Raw genomic sequence first — 18,817 nt, 5'->3', positions numbered from 1 at the left:
GAAGGTGAGACTCCAGTAGCCAGGGGAGGGGAAGCGTGTGAGTATGGATGCTGGGAGGGCAGTGGGAAAGAGACAGTTGCAGTAGCCCGATCTGGATGTAGTGAGAGCCAGCCTGAGGCCCTGGCAGTGGGGCTGGACAGGCCGAAAGAACCCAGCACGCAAAGCGACCTCCTGGGGTTACTCAGCTTTCCTACCCGAAGCCTGGTGCTGCTGCCCCACCTGAGGGTGCCTGCCCACTCCCAGTGGGCTTGGAAGCAGGCCAATCCTGTAGGCTACCTCGAGGTTCCCCTAAGCATGGAATGTGGGGGTGGGAGAGATGGGGGAGCCGGCCTCCGAGTTGGGTGCTGGACCTTGGGCTCCTGAGACCCAGAGGGGCACCTCCTCTGGCCTCCATCCCAGGATGCTTCCCGAGTCTGATACACAAGTCCACGCCAGGACAAATGCCCTCTTCAAGGGCAGTGCCCCAACCTGGACCCTGAGCTTGGCTCCTCTGGGACGGCTCTGCCATCTCCAGAGCACAGGCCGTCTGAGACCTTGCTCCGGGGTCCCATTCTGAGCCCAAAGCCCCTCCCCAGCAAAGATCTCCAAAGGCTTGCCTGCCCAACCCTGCCCTTGAGCCATGGCCAAGTCACTTCCTAAGGCTGCCTCCTTAATGGGACTCCTCCTGGGGGCCTAGCTACAGTCCTGCTGGGAGCCCCCCGCCAGGTGGGCTGCCCTAGAGGTGGCCCTGGGACGGTGCAGGCTTTCCCAGCGTGGGGCAGTCGGAACCACAAAGGGCCCACGCACATATGTGCGCACGTGCACGCGTGCACAGACACACACACACACACAGCACAGGCACGTATAAAGACAGACACGACATTTTGAACTCACATACCTGGGCTCTCACCCACATCAACTCCACTTCAAACAGGTAGGTTTGCAAAATGCACACGTATGTGGTTAAGGCACACACCTACACGTATTCATACCCGTACGTGCACAGAATCACGCACAAGCTGATTGGTGCACAAGTACACTCTGTATATATGTGTTGCTTCCCAGGTGGGGACCAGCTAACCCCTCCCTTCCCCCTGCACCTTGCCCAGTCTGACCCTAGCCCACCTCCCCGATCTTCTCTCCCACCACCCTCCCGCCTTTCCCCTCATACCCCCTGCTGCTGGCACTGTGTGAATTGACCAGATGGCTGGCAGGAAGCACCTGAAAATGAGCAGACTGCAGAAACAGGCCTGGCCATCTGTGCCTTGTGATGAGCAGGGCAATAGGAAAGCCCGCTGGGCCCAGTCCTCCCCTGCTGTGTGCCTATCACACTGCCTGGAATTCTACCATCAGAGGCCCATTCCTGTGAATTAGGCTCCTCAAGTTTCACGGAGGGGACGCTGGGAAAGACCATGAGTCCGGCGCTCACACTGCACTCAGAAACGTGAGGCCCAGAGAGGGGAACTTCTTTGGCTAGGGACACACAGTGAATCTGTGACAGGGCCAGCAGAGAACCCAGGCCTCACTCAGAAAGAAGCAGACCAGGGTAATGGGGAGCACAGGGTGACCCCATGTAGCGTCTGCACGCGGGGCCTCAGCAGGCCCCCAACACCAGGGCAAGGGACCCCTCTCCAGGGGCCACATTTCTGCCCCCACCTGGCAATGCAGCCTCCTGGCCCAGCTTCAATCATGCCCAACCCCCAGCACCCCTAGTCAGTGTTGTGGATGGAACTGTGTTCCACACAGAGTCCTAACCCCAGTTCCTGTGAACGCAATTTTCTTTGGAAATAAGGTCCTTGCAGATGTCATCCAGTTAAGACGAGGTCACGCTGGAGTAGGGTGGGTCCTAAATCCAACCTCTGGCATCCTTGTAAGAAGGCCACATGGAGACACACGGAACACAGAGACGCAGGGAAGGGGCAGCCACGTGAAGACAGGGGCAGAGATTGGAGGATGAGTCTACAAGTCAAGGAACACCAAGGATTTCTGGAACCCTCCAGAACCTAGGAAGAAGCAAGGGACAGATTCCTTCCTAGATCCTTCAGAGGAAGCGCGGCCCTGTCAATGTCGCGATTTGGGACTTAACGGTGAGATAAAAAATTTCTGTTGTGTGAAGCCAGCCAGGGGTGATTTGTTACAATAGGCTGGGAGATTAAGACAGGCAGGCCCGTCTCCCCAAACGCCTGCATTTGGCATATAACCATCCTGCTCAGAACCTCTGGGAGCCCCCCACCAGCCGACACTCAAGGCCCTGCCTGAGGACCCCACGCCAGTCTTCGCCACCTACCCACTTGACTCCTCGGCATCCTCTCGTTTGATGGGAGGGAAAGGAGAAGGGGAAGTGGGTGACTGGCGTCCTGCAGGGAGGGCTGGAAGAGAGAGGTGGTCTGCAGGCAGGGGCGGGGAGAGAGGTTTTGCCTTTTAGGGCAGTTTGATCATGTGGTCCCGATGGGTGTGCAGGCAGAGATGGTCCTAGGACCCGGACCCTGGTGAGTACAGACAAGGGCCTTCAGCTCCCCACCTGGGGATTGGTGCCATTGAGGCCCAAGGGAGGCGCTCTGATCAGAAGGCAGAGGGGGGCCCCCGAGGCTCCAGCTCCTCTCCCTGGCTATAAGTGCAAGTCACTGAGCTTCTCTGAGCCTCAGGTCCTCGTCTGGAAAGAGAGAGCGTTGCACCTACCCCACCTCCTGAGGTTATAGATGCAAAAGAGAGGGAGAGGGTAAGAAATGCTTCTTTCTAGAGTTCAGCTTGTGGGCCAGGTACTGCTCCTTGCTGACCTTCCGTCCCCCTACCTGCAGAGGAGAAATGGGAGCCCCGACCCGTGGGGAAGACCGTCAGCCTGAGAAGCCAGGACAGAGGCACCTAGTGCTGTGCGTTCAACAAACGCAGCCCCTGCAGGGGCTAGAAAGGCTTTATCAGCTGGGACAGACTGGACCATTCCTGGTGGCCTTCTCCAGGTAGGTGTCTGTCCACTGCCCCCATGAACTCCTGGAGGACAGGGACCATCTGGCAAAGCCTGCGCTCACCCATTCACTTAACATCTACTGATCACCTACTGTGTGCCAGGCACCATTCCAGGTGTGGGGATGCAGCAGTGAGCAAGGCGGCCAATGCCTGCCTGCCTTCAAGGAGCTTAATGATGAGTGTGTGTGTGTGTGTGTGTGTGTGTGTGTGTGTGTGTGTGTGTTCTCAGGTGGTGATCTCGGGGTCCTGGAATCAAGTCCTGTGGTGGGCTCCGTGCTCAGTGGGGACTCTGCTTCTCCCTCACCCTCCATCTTTCCCCCATTCCAATCTCTCTCTCTCTCAAATAAATAAATAAAATCTTAAAAAAAAAAAGGCAATTAACAAACAGACGAACAAGAAAACCATGAACTAGTGATAGCACAGAGCAGGGCATCAAAGCTGGATGATGACACAGAGAATGGCAACTTTAGATCAGGGAAGGCCTCCTTGAGGAGGCCCCATCTCTGCTGAGACCTGAAGGGATCCAAGGAGCAGCCCTGAAAGGATCAGGGTGAAGAATGTTCCAGGTAGACGGAGGAACAAGAGCAGAGGGCCGGGCATGTTCTCAGAATGGAACAGAGTGGCTGGGGGTGATGCATACAGCAGGTGCTCAATCACTGCTTATTGCCCTGGGAATCTGCACATGGCTTGGGAGGCCCCGCTCCTGGAGAAGGCTTGGTGCTCTGAGCCCACCTGGTCACGACCATAGATCCTGGGAGCCTGAACCCTGGCAGTAGCCACCCTGACCCTTTCACTCATTTACTCATTCATTCATTCATTCATTCTCTCATCAAATAGTGTCTGAGTACCTGCCGCCTCTTGGGCCTCATCCCGTGGGCTGGCGACACAAGGACAGCAAGGCTTGGTCCCAGTGTGTTCTGGTAAGGGAGACACTGAGGGGGTAGTCCCAGGAGGCTCTAGGAGAGACATCTGCCCACCTCCTGCAGGGCATAGAAAAGCGGAAAGCCAGCCCTGCGGGACCCAGGGGAGGCATCCCAGAAGAGGTGATCCCCAAACCTGGCCCGCAGAGCTGAGCAGCCCTCTCCAGAATGGAATGAAGAGAAGGGTGTTCCAGGAGGAGATGAGCATGTGTCAGGACGGGTGTGTTCAGCCAGGCTAGGCCAGAAAGTGGGGTGAGAAGGGGTCCCTGGGGGCACGTGGTCGTGGAGAGGCCATTGGGGCCAGGTGGGAAGGGCTCTCAGGCTCAGCCTAAGGATCTGGGCTTGATCTTGCAGGTAGTGGAGATCACTGGGAGCCTTCCCTGCTTGTTTTACTGTGCAGGAGTCCGAGGGGAGATGCACAGATTCACCCACTGATAGAGCCAGCTGAAATGAGGCCTCTCCCCTGGGCCTGCTGTGGTGCACCCAGGGCTTCAGAAGCTTGAGGAAGGAGGGCGTTTAGGGACAGGTGGACCAGGTCCATCCACAGGCCTGAAATCTCTATGGAAGGGCGAACCAGCTCTCCCTGGGTCTCCCGTGTGTTGGGCCAGCCAGGGGCGTTCCTGTGGTTGACAGAGAAGAAATCTAAAACCCTTAAGCCTCCTCTTTGTTCTTTTTGGTCTCCACACCCAGGTGTGGCCCCTCTTTAACTCTCAGGGCTCCGGGTGCAGAGAAAGTTTACTGGGATGGAAGGATGGAGCCCAGGTCCCGCCTGCCCCGAACTCTCCTCCTCCCTTCCATTCTAGAGAGATCCTGAGGGCTCTGCCAGTGGTCGGAAGCTCTCTCACCAAGCTGTGAGTGCCGGGAGCCCACGGAGCCCAAGTCCCTCCCTGTCCTGTAAGGGAAGGCAGCTGGCCTGAACGGCGGGTGTCAAATCCCACTAATCTGGTTTCCTTTCTCCTTACCTGGGATGCAAGGAGGGAGCCTCTCCTGGGGCCTGGAGGGGGGGTTCCCAATACCAACACCCCATCAGTCTTTCTTCCCGGGGGCACCCCATAATGGGCAGGGGAGGAGTGTGCGTGCAAGTGTGGCAGCCTGGGGACGTCCTAGGTGGTTGCAACCCTGTGTGTGTGTGTTCAGCGTGGGAGCAGGCGGACAAGTTTGAAGGTGCGGGAGACACAGTGCAGTGACTCACCTACTGGAACATTTCTCTGGTGGGAAAGGCCCTTGTGCAGGCTGGCTCGGCCTAGGGGTACCTACTGATGGCTGTGCTGGAAAGACCCTCTGATCCCCCGGGTCCCAAGAGGAAAGAAACCTGTCCCAAAGCTGCACAGGGCACGGAAGCAAATCCCACACACCAGCCTCCCATTCCCCCCAGAGACTGCCTGCCCTGGAGAACAGCCCAGCCCAGCCCTGTGCCAGCTCCCACCCAGGCCTCTGGAGCCAATACAGCTCAGTCCCTCTTGGTGTCAGCAAGCCCGCTGGGATGTTTGGGGTATCACTGCCTACCTGGAGTCTAGCCTCAAGCCCTCATGCTGCATTCCCTCCCTGCAGGCCCTGGGCTCCTCCCTCCCCAAGGGCGCTGGACCCTCCTGGTGGGTTCCACACTTGGGAGAGGGTCAGCTTTCCTGAGAACCAGGAGAAGCAGGAGTCAGGTTGCAGCCAGCTGCAGGGAGAAGGGGGCTGGAGCTCAGGTTGCGACTCACCCTGGGAGGCTCTGGGTGGTGTTAGGTAACAGTTCCGGCCCTCTCCAGCCACTGGGAGCCCCTTCACCAGTCCTGAAAGGCACAGTCCTGAGCTAAGTCCCTGAGAGCTGGCTTCGTTCTCCCCAGTGGGCTTTCTGCGGTCCTGAGCCTGTCATCCAACCCGGGGAGGTACGGACTCTTGCTACACTGAGGCTCAGGGAAGGATGGGACTTGGCCAGTAAAGGCAGAGTCTTGGTGAACACCTCAGTCTTCAGCTCACTGGTCCTGCCCCACTCTTCCCACTGTCTGAGGGGGCTGCTCCACAGCGGGGGGTGGGGGGTTCGCTGAGCTGAGGGCCAAAATGTCTCTGCTGATGTGGCTTAAACAACACGGGTCTTCTCAGAGCTTCTTGTGTGTGTGTGAGTGTGCATGCATGTGTGTGCATGTATGAATATGTGTGTGCACGCATGTGTTTCGGGGGGGGCTGGATTCCTCCCGAGTCCAGGTACTGAGTGCCTTCATCTTTGTCCTTCTTCCTTCATGAACCCCCTCCCCCCCATGGCACCCCATCTCCCCGCCCTCAAAGGGTGCTCCCCTTCCCTCTGCCCCCTCAGGAGCCCCGCCTCTCACCCAGCCTCCTCCCCCCATAGGCAAAGCTGCCAGTAAACTCCAGCGTCACTTCATTCCCCCACTTCTCACTCCTACCCATGGTGGTCCAGGGGGCCAGGTGCAGGATGGGAGACCCGCAGTTACTTCTCTAGAGAATAGCTCCCCAGGGCTGCTGGCCTCTGGCCTGGGAGAGAGAAAGATACCGAGGAGCTGCTCCGGTGGCCTGTGGCTGCTAATGGGACCTTGTGCCTGCCCAGCAGTTCTCCTAGCTTCTTTGTTTTCCAGCTTGGTTTTCCGAGAACATTCAGTCCAGGTGTCCTGACCTTCTACAGAGTGCCAGAAGCAGATATCTGGGGCCTATCTGGCCCATCCTCACAGCCACTGGGCCCCTGCAGCTGAGCCATTTACAGGGGCGCAGATGGAAGGGCCCTGCCCAAGGTCGTACAGCTGGGACAGGTGGGGTCAAGGTGAAGTGTAGGTCTTTTCTTTGTGCCTCAGCTGACCGGTGCTCATGGGTTAGGGGAGGCAGTGGGATCCTGGCTGTAGAAGCAGCCCCTTCTTTGCCGAGCACCTGAGCCCAGGGCTAAGTGTGGAGCATGCCCCCTCCTCAGGGCCTTTGCACTTGCTGCCCCCGCTGCCTGGAGGTGGCTCACTTTCTGACTCCCTTCAGGTCTCAGCTTAATTGTCCCCTCATCAGAGATGCCCTGTATCTAAAAGAGCACCCCGAGATTTGCGGCCCCCTCCCCTGCTTTATTCCTTATAGAACCTATCTACCACTTGCTGACGTTTTATAGATGAAGTCTTTCCACAGAGCCAGCCCCCAGCACCTTCTGTCCTGCTCAGCAGGCTGTTGGCTGTCTATCTCCCTTGCTGACCTGAAGGTCCCTTGAGGGCTCTTTTGTCACTGCCCCCCACCTGGCACAGCATGGAAGGCTTTGGAAAAGGGAATGTGGAGCAAGAGGCCAAGGCAAGGGTACTGCGCCCGCTTCCTTCAGCACCAACTGAGGACACCCCTGGGCTCCTTTTTGAACCCTTTCATTGCACACATAGCTCTTCAATGATGAGCTCAGCCCCCTGTTCCCTGCCCTCAAGGGCTCCTAGGCCAGGACATGAACCCCAGAAAGAGGAGGAAGCCAGGTTCCCCGAATAGCCACCTGAAATGGGTATCGTCTAACCCAAGCCAGCCTTGTAAGATCACTGAAGATGCCAGGCCATTCCCCCTTAACCTGCCCAGCTATAGAACCATCTCTAGAGGACCACAGCCTAGAGCCACCCCGGACTCTGGAGAGGTCCACACAGGGCGCTTTGGCTGGCGGCTGGCCAGGAGGTCTGAGTAGCCCCCTGCGCACAGGCTCCTGTCTGTGCTCGGGCCCTCTGGCCTTTGCACCCAGCCAGTCAGGCCCCAGGCCGTGCCAAGGGCCCACTATGTGCTCACGTGGGCTGCGAATCCACCCAGCAGGAAGCAGACCTGGTTCTCGGCCAGGCCCCACCAATGACAAATGGTAAGATCTTGAGCAAGTCACCCCAATTCTCTGAGCCTCAGTTTCCCCCCACCCCCACCCCCCATGTAAGACAGGGATTATAATCACCTCCTGAGGTTGGTTTCAACAGTGAAAATTTTGCCTGTGTGAAAATGCTCTGTCAGCTGACAAGAGAGGTAGAGAAAGGTGTGGGCCATGTGGCTGGAGGGCACCCTACAACGTGGGAATAATAATCTCCCCTGCTCTCTAGGAAGAATGGCAGGAGAGCAAGATCATGGTGGTCTTGGTCCCAGTATGACTGGTCTATTGCCATATAACAAGTGATTCCAGGTCCAGCACCTTGAAAAACCAAATATTTACTACCTCACTGTTGTTGTGGGTCAGAAAATTGGGACCAGGGGCGCCTGGGTGGCACAGCGGTTAAGCGTCTGCCTTCGGCTCAGGGCGTGATCCCGGCGTTCTGGGATCGAGCCCCACATCAGGCTCCTCCGCTATGAGCCTGCTTCTTCCTCTCCCACTACCCCTGCCTGTGTTCCCTCTCTCGCTTGGCTGTCTCTATCTCTGTCAAATAAATAAATAAAATCTTAAAAAAAAAAAAAAAAAAAGAAAAGAAAATTGGGACCAGCTTAGCCAGAGGGCTCTGCTCGCGGCCTATCTTGAGGTTACAGCTGGGGCTGCCAGCGTCGGAACATGACCGGGGCCAGAGGACCTGTTTTGTGATTGCTGGCTCGCACAGCCCCTGCTGGGGGAGTCCAGTGCCTTGCCCGGCTGTTGGCAGAGGGCCCCAGTCCTAAGCCACGGGGGCCTCTTCATGAGGCTGTTAGAGTGTTCCCACAATGTGGCAGCTGGCTTTTCCCCAGAGCTGGTCACCGAAAAGAGAGTGAGGCAGAAGTCTTTTAGGACCTACCTTGGGGTCTCATATCATCCTTTCTGTGGATGCTAGTGGTCACAGAGGCCAGTCCTGATACAGCGGGGGATAGCAGGAGGTGGGATCACTGGGGGCCGTCCTGGAGACTGGTGGCCACAGTCCCCTGCTCCAGGACTTAGACAGTCACCTCTCGTCCCTCATATGCCAGAACCTTCCCTTCTTCCTTCTCCTTCACTCACTTCTTCTGTCACTAAGGCCCATCATTGGGCCTCTACGATGCCAGGTCCCCAGTTCCTCCCCACTGGCCCTACCCAGGGAAGATCCTCCTCGCTTCTCTCCTGGACACCCAGGCGCTTCTGATCCAAAGTGTACATGTTACATACAACCTGCGTTGGCTCCCCAGCATCCACAGGCTCCTCAGTAAGACGCTCAGCCCCATGACTGGCCTCCTGCATCGCTCCAGCCTGAGTCGGTAAGCATTGGAGACTGGGCAAGGTGACGTGTTGAGGAAATAAGGTTGCTAAGGTCTATTTGGACTAGTTTGCAGGCACCTCACTGTCCTAATCATCCTTCTGTTCATTCATTCATTCATTCAAACAGTGGTTTAGTACCTACATGCTGTGTCAGTCCTATGAAGTAGGAACTGAGGAACTGAAGGAGGAACTGAGGCTTGGGGGTGGCATAACTTGTTCAAGGTCCCAGAGTAGGGGGAATGGTCATATCTTGCTCCCAATGCAGGGGTCTGAGTCTCCCCAGCGTGAACTGCAGGCAGCTGGGGATGTCATAGGCCCCAAATAGGCCTCACTCTCCTGGGCCCTGCTCGCAGGCATGCAGAAAGCCTGGGGCTCGGCTGAATGGGGCTTCTGTGCTGTTCTGTGAGGGGTGAAGGGCTTGGCTGGGGCAGAGGCTGTTCTAGAACCAGCTCCAGGCTCAGCTTGCTGTTTTGAGGGCCTGGCAGGGGCACTCGGGGTGGGGATATTTCTCAGACACAGATACCCACGGACTAATCCCTCACACCACACCCCTCGGCCCCATAAAAGGCCACTGTGGGGCTCAAGCCCTGGGAAGGCAGAACAGTGCCCTGCACAGGACCTGCCCCTGCTGACGGGCCCTGCCAACGGCACCCCCGCCCCCAGCTGCCCAGGTGGGTCCCTCCTCAGCACGGGGACAGGGCAGGATGCAGGGGTTAGGGGCCTGGAGGCTGAGCACTGGGAGGGGGCCGCACTCCTTGCCCCTCTGAGGGAAGGCTGGCTCCGGGAAAGGAGAGCCAAGAGCGGGCTGTCCATAGCGGACAGGACGACTGGAACTGTACCCGAGGTAGCTGGGGGCGGCCAGAATGGCCGAAGAGAAGCCTCTGTGAGGAGGCAGGGTAGCTGGCAGAGCTCCATCACTCCTCTGTCTGTCCCAGCCTGGTGGTGGAGGGGAGCAAGGGGAAAGAAAAGAGCTGGGGCAGGGCTTGTCCCCGACCTGCGCCCAGGCCTGGTGCTGTCGTGGGGCGAGTTCTGGACAGGAATGCTGAACCCAGGGCTCTAGTCCCAGACCTGCCAACTGATTTACTGTGTGACCTTGGGCAGGAGCTTCAACCTCTCTGGGCTGAGTTGTCGCATCTCTAAAATGAGGTAGTGGCATGTGATGATCTCGAAGTTTCCTCTGTGCTGACGCCCTCTGCTTTAAGTTAGAGGGAGGACTGGGTGATGGGCTCTCCCTCTTGCCACTTCCTCTGCCTCACCTGCCGCTACCCTCATCCCTTCCCTTCAGCCATTTCCAATTTCTGGCCCTGAGCCCCCAGGCCAAAGACCGGTGGCTTTGGGGAATTTTCCAGGGCCTGTGGTGCACCAATCTTCAATGTCATCTTCTCTATTTCCTGAAGGCTGGTTGCGCAGCCATTGTTGGCTTAGGGGAGTGGGGCAGAATGCCCAAGGCTGTGCTGTGGGGGAGGCTCAGGGCTGGCCTGTCAAGGGCAGTGTTTGCTCCACGCTTCCAGTGGGCCTGGGTGAGCTGGGGGGTGCAGGCCCTGCTGCAGGGTGTCAGGTGGAGATCTTGGAGAATGATCCATTATCTAGCTCTGTGCTTCCTGGCGCGCCTGCGGGGTGAAAATGTACACAGATTCCTGGCCCCTGGCCCCCTGAATGGGGACCCTGGCAGGGTGCATGGGGATTCTTCTGCCTCCTGACGTTTGGAAGCCACTGCTTTGGGTGACCTGGGAGGGGGTGGGGGACAGGCTGAGTCCCCTCTTCCACACGTGGGGGTGCTGCCTGCAGCCTTTGAGGCTAGACTCATGGCAATAGGGTTGGCAGCCATCTGGAACTGAGGAGCCCAAGGTGCCTGGCTCGAGCTGGGAGCTAGGAGGGAGTTTCTAGGGCTCCTTCCTTCTCCTGCTAAACACGAGTCCTTCTTGCAAAACACGTTCTGGACAATGAGGTCACAGGTGTTTTCTCTTTCCTGAGCAACAGCGTCATCTTTTTCTCTTGGCAGACTTGGCAGAGCCTGCGTTGCCAAAATGATTAAAGTAATCCTATTATGGGCCCAGTGGATCTCCGTGAGGGGCCTGATCAGGTTTCCTTCCTCGTGGGGCATGAGCCCTCCAAAGGCAAAGGGTTTCTCACAGGCCACGGGGAGCTGCCTCTAGGGGAAAAGTCTCTCTGGGCCCCAATGTGGGCAAAGCCCCTTCCTCAGAAATGCACTGAGGGACAACCACTTGGGAAAGAATTCTGTGAAAAATAATCCTGAAAACCAATATGGTATTGTGACGAGGGTTCGATCACTGTTTTTTACTAGAGAGCTAGTTCTCCAAACTCACTGGTTCTTACAGGGAACTCTTGTTGGGGGCCTCCCACAGGCAAAATGCTGAGCTGGGGTGCCCTTCTGTCCCCCCACATTAGGAGCAATCGACCTCTCTCCCCCATACCCAGACTCCTGACAGTCATCTTTAGAAATCAGAGAATATAATAATATCCCAGTAGATAGTCTCCACTTCATCGATCTTGCTTAATTCTCAAACCAACTTTGGAAAGTGGGTGGGCTTAGCCTTATTTTACAGACGAGAAACCGAGGCCGGGAAATGGGGACAACCTACCCAGGGTCAGAGGCAGATTTCCGTGAAGCTCCAAGATCCCCACTTGCCGTGAGAAAGCAGACACTTGAAAATTGTCGCTGAAAACACTGGGCGTGAGTTTTAGCTTTCCTGTCATTGCAAACCATCCATCCGCGACTTCATTTCTCAAAAGAGAACAAGCTGTGGGCATTCGTGTTTGTAAGGGTGCATCCTTTCTCTTGAAGGGGGCCCTCATGTGCATCAGCCCCTGCAAAACGTCCTCTAGTCCTGCCAGGGTCTCTCAGGGAGTAGGTGGCAGGTTGGTGGCTCCAAGTCAGCTGTCCTTCCTTCCACCTCCTCCTGTCCTTCCTCCTGCGCCTCCCCCCTACCCCCACCCCGGTCTTCTTCCTGCTGTCCTCAAGGTGATGGGTTGGTATGTTTCACCTGCTTTGTTTATCTGCAAAAGTGGGTGGTAGGTTCATGGGAACACACTGGCATAGATATTCTTACTTCATATCAGACTTTGAAAGTAAGCCTGTAATCTCTGTTGAAGGGGATTAGATTAACTCCCCTTATGAAAGGTAGAAACAACATGGGATAGATTATGTTAGCTCGTTCCAAGGGAACTTAAGCCTGTAGGAGATTTCATAGATGGATGGGTGGCCTGAAAAGGCAGTGAGCGCCCAGTCACGGCCTGTATGCAAAAAAAGAAGCTGGGAGCCATTAGTTGAAGAAGTGATTCCATATTTGGGGCGGGGTGGTGTTCAGGCAGATGCTGTATAAGATGGGACCCTGAGAGTTTCCATTTCTAGCAGGTGCATGGACAGGGACCAATGTAGCATATAGGTGAGTGAGCACAGGAGCAAAGGGCTCAAGATTGGGTTTGGGCAGGAAGAGGCTTGGAAGCTGGCATGGCCTTGGCTGGGGGACATTACGTCACCACCTTTGGGGCAGGTGGTTGTCACCAGGGCCGTTCTCCCCGATGTTCCTCCTGGCCCTTCTCCTCCCCATGGTGAGGCTCTTTCCTTCTGAGAGCCTGTGCCCGTACCTCGGTGCTCAGGCCCAGCCCAACCCCTGATGCTGCTGGATGCGGTGTGAGACACGTCCGTGGGGCCGGGCTTCTCCAGGTGGGACCTGGGGAGAAGTCATCTTAACACAGACGCTGCGGAGGTACACTCTGGCGCGGGGTGGGGCCCGGGATCTGACCCTTCCTAACTGTCAGCTTGTCCACACACCAGGCCAGGTCGGAGCCCATCTCCTCATCTGTATTATGGAAAGAGAAGTCCACATCTTTTGGGATCATGTGAGGTTTTAACGAGATCTGTGTTTCTCGAACCTCAGCCTACAACGGCATCTCTTGGGGGGGCTTTCGTGGACCCACAGAGTTCAGGGTCCCCTCTCCCCCAGGGTTTCTGACTCAGGGGACTGGGGAAGGGGTCCAACATTGCATTAACAAATTCCCAGGTGTGCCGATGCTCCTGGGTTGGGGACCACCCTTAGAGAATCACTGAAGTATGTGGGAAGGTTCTCAATGGGGAGTGGGCCAGGACATCAATCACCAGCCCCTCAGGGCCAGGGATCAGCTCTAACCCACTTCAGTTTCTGCTGGGTGGCTGGTCAGGTGGGCATGTGGTAGCGGCGCTCAGTACCTGCGTGCGGTTTGACAGTTTGAGCTGCGCGTGTATGGAAGCCGAGCAGGCTCCTCCTCAGAGGCCTTTCTGAAACGGTTGTCAGTGGGTGCTGGTTGCCATGACAACAGCTGGCCACAGCCAGGTAACTGGGGAACATAATCATGGGGCTTTTGCAATACTGGGGAAAGAGGGCAAAGATCTTGGCCTAGCTGCATGTGGACAAGAATGTGGACAACGTGGCTTTCAAAGCCTCCCCTTGCAGGGACACCCTCCTGTTTGCTCTGCAGTGGGTGCCAGCCCGCAAGCTCCTGCTGCAGGTGAACCCACAAAGGATTTATCTTCGGTTGCCTAACAGAGAGAGGAACAAAGGGAGGGTGTGTGTGTGGGGGGGGTAGGAAGTCAGAAAGTGTAAGGAATCGTGGCCCCTGAGAACCACTGTGCATTTGGCCTTCACACACATGAACCCATACAATCCTCACCCAGACCCCAAGAGGCCTCGTTACAAGGGCCCCCAGGGAGCTGGCCAAGGCCATGCAGCCTGTGGGGCCTTGGTGGTGTCCAGATTGGAAGCCCGATTTGCTGTTGCCAAAGACCGTTTGTCTCTTCATGTCAAGGCTGCCTCTTTGAAATTGGTGAACTTTGAATGTGGTTAAGAGGGGGCCCTGGGGTGGGGGAGCAGCAGGGAGGCCGGGAGGAAGGTCTGGGAAAATGTTTTTAACACCTTGGGGAGCCAGGCCGGTCATCATCTGGGCTTCGCTTTTCCTAGCAAGCCCCATCTCCCCCCACTCTGCCTTCTTTATCTGCTTTTGTGTTTGGCTCACATCTGAGCCAGACTTTGGACACCCCACCCCCACCCCCAGTTCTGGGCTGAGTTAACCCAATAAGGCAGCAGTTCTCATATTCCCATGTGGTTAAGAATGAAGGTTATTTAAAATTTCAGTTTCTGCCGTGCCTCCAGAGATTCTGCTCCAGTGGCTGGGGTAGAGGTGCCCTAGGGATTGGCATTGAACGGGTGAACAGGCCCCGTCATGATTCTGATGTAGGCAGCCTGCTGACCGGCCTTTGAGACATCCAGGGCCCCTGCTTTCCCCTGTATGTTCCGGGTTTCAGGGATTTCTTTTTTTTTTTTTTTTTTAATATTTTATTTATTTATTCAACAGAAATAGAGAAAGACAGCGAGAGAGGGAACACAGGGGGAGTGGGAGAGGAAGAAGCAGGCTCATAGCGAAGGAGCCTGATGCGGGGCTCGATCCCATAACACCGGGATCACGCCCTGAGCGTGAAGGCAGACGCTCAACCGCTGTGCCACCCAGGCGCCCCTCAGGGATTTCTTATCTCCGCACCCCAGCTGCCTCTATCTCTTCCCCAGAAACAGTTTGTCCAGCCCCCACAGCACTGTGTACACAAAGCAGAGCCACAGTTGTCCCCAGCTGTCCAGCTCATCCTGCAGCCAGCAGCCACACACACCTGGCATGTTCAGCCCAGCAGCCAAGCCCTCTGCTCTGTTCCATAAGGACCTGGCTCAGGACCAGACAGGAGGCCTGAGCTAGGAGGCTTTGGGCAGGTTGAGCCAGCGGTCCCTGACATCTGAAGGGAGTTAGGAGGCCTGGAGCCCCATGGAAAAGAGATTCGGGTGGAGAAGTGTCCCTTCCCTGTGCAGAAAAAACTGACTTCAAGAGTGCACCAGCCAGAGGGGCTGCTGCTCCAGGTCCCTGTCTCAGATCCCTCACCTGTAAAAGTGGGGAGAAGACCACGTGCTCATTGAAGAGCTTCGGGAAGTTCAGGGTCCTCCTAGGCATGAGCTCAGGCATGAGGTTTGGCCCCGGACTTAGAGGTCAGGGAGGTGTGTCTTCAGGCTCCTCCCTCCTCTCCTCTTTCACAGTGAGGCTCACCTGGGTCCCTGCCTTCCACCCTGCTGTCACACATCCATCCATCTATCCATCCATCCATCCATCCATCCATCCCTCCTTCCCTCCATCCACCCTTCGCCTATCACAAGCCGCAAAACACCTGGGAAAAGTGGCAGGCACAGGATCCCACCCCCTCCCTCCATTTTGCTGATGAGGAACTGATTTCTTATCCAGGAAGGGACATAAAGAGACTACCCACGCATCTGTTTAGCAGTCAAAGCATAATTTGCCCCTTGATCTCCTGATGGAGGTTCTGTGCTTCTGTGCTTTGGTGACTACCCTGGCCTTATAGGTATCAGGGTCACCACAGGCATTAGGAAATTGGCAAAATCATTTCTCCTGCACGCTCCTGGAAACCTCCCAAGGGAAAAGGGCCAGGGCAATGCTTAATTCAACAGACTTGGAGGGGCCCCGGTGGCATTTCAGACACCCTGCCAGAGAGCTGGTGTGACACTTGGCATGTTTGAGCAGAGAGGAGGCTTCTACCAATTTACTAGTCACATCCCTCTGCGTCTGTAGGGGGTGTCAACCCAACTTCCCTGAGTGCCCAGCCGATCTGGGATCCTCTTTCTCTTCTTACAAGAGGACAGGCCAGCCCCTCTCTGACACACTCGGAGTGTGTTCCTGTTCAAGACAGGAGCTTGTAGGGCATGACCTTGGAGATTCTTTACGAGTCTGTGTGCCCACGAAGGAGGAAGCCTGAGTCAGAGGGAGTGGAGAAGAGTCAGGCCGCTGGAACAGGAGCCCTGAGAGGCTAAGGCTGGAGCCCTCAGCAGAAGGGGCTGCCCAGGACACAAGTGCGGGTGGCCCGCGCCAGTGTGGGGAAGGGTACCACTTCAAAGTAAGAGCTGAACAAAGACCTCAGGGGCGGAGCGGGTGGCCCGGGGGAGCCAGGCCTGGCACTCCCAGGGATAGAGCAGGTGGAAAGGGTTTGAACAGACTTGACAAGCTCACCGATGCGCACCAGGCTTATCACGGTGTACGCTTACTAGTTGTAGGATCTCGGGAACTTGGAACAAATCCCTTTGCTCTCTGAGCCTTTGTTTACTCATCTGTCAAGTGGGGATAAAAGGGGACACTTTGGAGAGAATTTGCACTAATGTGTATAGAATGTTGAGCACAGTTCTTGGGATCTATTTGGTACTCAATAAATGGTAGTTAGTCCCCACTGTCCCACAGCAAGTGGAAGCCTGTCGCAAGTGCTCAGTAAACGTTTGGGTCTATAGAGCAAGGGAAGGCTCCAAGGGATCAAAAGGCACTAATACAAGGTAGGGTGCGCTCTGTGGGATGCTACATGCTGAAAAGCTGCTCCCAGGGACAGACGCTTTGTCTGTTGCAGGTGCAGTAAGTTTTCACATTGTTCACAGTCAGGAGAGGCTTACGCAGGGAGTGTGTGGGACTGGACTGCCTATGGCAGAGAAAGGCCTACCCTGGTGGCCCCCCATCACTCGCTTAGAAGATCACACATTCTTGATGAACCCTTAATGCAGACACACCTGCACAAACCTTCTTTGACAGACCCCCCCCCCAAAACCCAACAAAGTCGGGCCCTGGACAGGCCACTGAGTCCTTGTCTAGCAATGACCACAGTCCAGTCCCTAGCTTCCATCCACCTCAGCCTAGTCTCTGTAACTCCAGCCCACCTTTCCTGAATCCTCTGTGGCTCGTCCAGCAGATACCTCCTGTTGCTGGCAGTTGGCAGCACGAGGCGGGGGGGGGGTGGGCAGAGGGACAGACAGAGGTGGCCCCGAACACAGACCTGACCTGGAGGGACTCCAGAGCAAATGGAGACCAATATTCAGGAAACATGATTTTAAGTAGGAAATACTTGGGGACTTGGAGGGCTGGACAGCAGTGAAGAAGCCATCGCCCCTGGAGGGATCAGGGCAACTTTCCAGATGTGGGCACATTGATAGGATACGGACATAAAAAACATGAAAAAAAATGACATTCCTGATAGCTCAGAGGCTACAGGATTTGTCCAATTTTGCTGGAGTGAAGAGTTTGTGGAGGAAAGTTACATAGATCAAGCTAGAAAGATAAGTCAGGGCCAGCTTTTGAATGCCCTTGCATTCCAGACTAAGGAGATCTGTCCATCCCACACACTTTGATTGTGCACCTGCTGTGAGAACAGAACCAGATAGCAATTCAGACTCCGTCCTTGACAGTGACTAGTCTGGATGGGAGCAGGGGCTTGTCCAAGAACCCTGAAGGGGGTATCTGGAAAAAGCTTGATAAACCAGATCCAGGAAGAGATTGAGGATCTATTTCTTTTAAATCGTGCCAGGGTGGCGGGGGGAGGACCTTCTGGGAAGAGGACAACTGCACAAAAGAGCCCTGTAGTCATGGGGATGATGGGCTCATCTGTACACACTCTGCCCAATGTTAAAACGGTGTCAGTGCTGCTTGTCGACTGGACACCCCACATGTGGCCCCAGCCACAGACAAAGCAAAAAAACTTATGTAGAATGTAAATATCACCAAGCTCAATCCTGAAAACGTCAAGGGTCAGGCAGCTGAAGGTGGGAAGCAGAGGTGGGGGCACAGAGCAAGGGGAAGGACAAGGATGCTGATAATGTTGTCATACAGTGTGAAGAGATACTGCCTGCAGTGAATGGATTGAGAAAGGTCTAAGGCTGCTGGTTCAGTCATAAAGACGACTAACAGGGGAAGTAAGGTAGGTATATATGTCATTATGTTGAAATGTGCGAGCAGGCCAGGGATGTACTGTATGGTGACTAACATAATAAAAAATATTATTATTAAAAGAAAATGAAATGTGCGAGCAGGGGAGACAGGCTGTGGTTTTAATGACCTCCCCCATCATTAGCAGGACTCAAGAGGTAACATGTAAAATATAAGACAATAGCCAGCCACAAAGACATTTCTTTACCAGCATGGAAATCAGGACCAGAATAAAGTGCTAAACAAGGTAAAAGGTGATTCTTTTTGGGCAGTGAAGATAAAAGAGAAACCAAGGGGGAATTGATAGGAAACTTGTTGTCTGTAACCCATGTGTCAATTTTGATTTGAGAAAAATGAAGTGTGTAGTCAAAAGAATTGGTTCTTCGGCCAGAGACAAGTTTGTTTGGGTATTAAAAAAAAAAAGTATTTGTGTATTCAACTTCGTGTAAGTAAACATTAGCAAGACAAAATGTGTAAGAGACACGTCATTTGCCCAAGGTCCCAATTTTCCTTATCTCCCCTAGAGACAAACAATGTTAGCACTTTTTCTTCCTTTCAGAGGCTGAATGCACATACAAACAACCAAATATATACACAGTCTGTACATCCTTCCTCCACTTCCCTCCCCGCTACAATGTTTTCTAAAAACACAAACAGTAGCTTTCTACAAGGCTGTCGCTGTCCTTACGTTCCTTTTCCTTTTATCAATTCATCTGAGATGATTCTGTCAGCAATGAGCTTCCTCATTTGCCTTTTTTTTTTAATAGCTGGGTGATATTCACGTTCGGATGTAGCAACAAGAAATGAGTGTTTTCCCACAGCTGTATGGTTTGTCATCATCATAGGCAAGAAAAGGTATCCCAGCCAGAGTTTTGATTTGCGTTTCTTTTAGGTGTGGAGTTGAAAATCTCTTCATATGGTTAGAAGCCACTTGTATTTCCTTTTTTCTGTGAACTGATTATTCATATCTTTTGTCCATTTATGTTGATTCGGTTTTTTCCCCCTCACTAATTAGTGGGGCTCGTTATGAGGGAAACTAGTCCTTTGACTCTTA

Source organism: Ailuropoda melanoleuca, chromosome 10 (assembly GCF_002007445.2).
Source record: "Ailuropoda melanoleuca isolate Jingjing chromosome 10, ASM200744v2, whole genome shotgun sequence".
Taxonomy (NCBI): Eukaryota; Metazoa; Chordata; class Mammalia; order Carnivora; family Ursidae; genus Ailuropoda; species Ailuropoda melanoleuca.
This window is presented reverse-complemented; position numbering follows the sequence as displayed.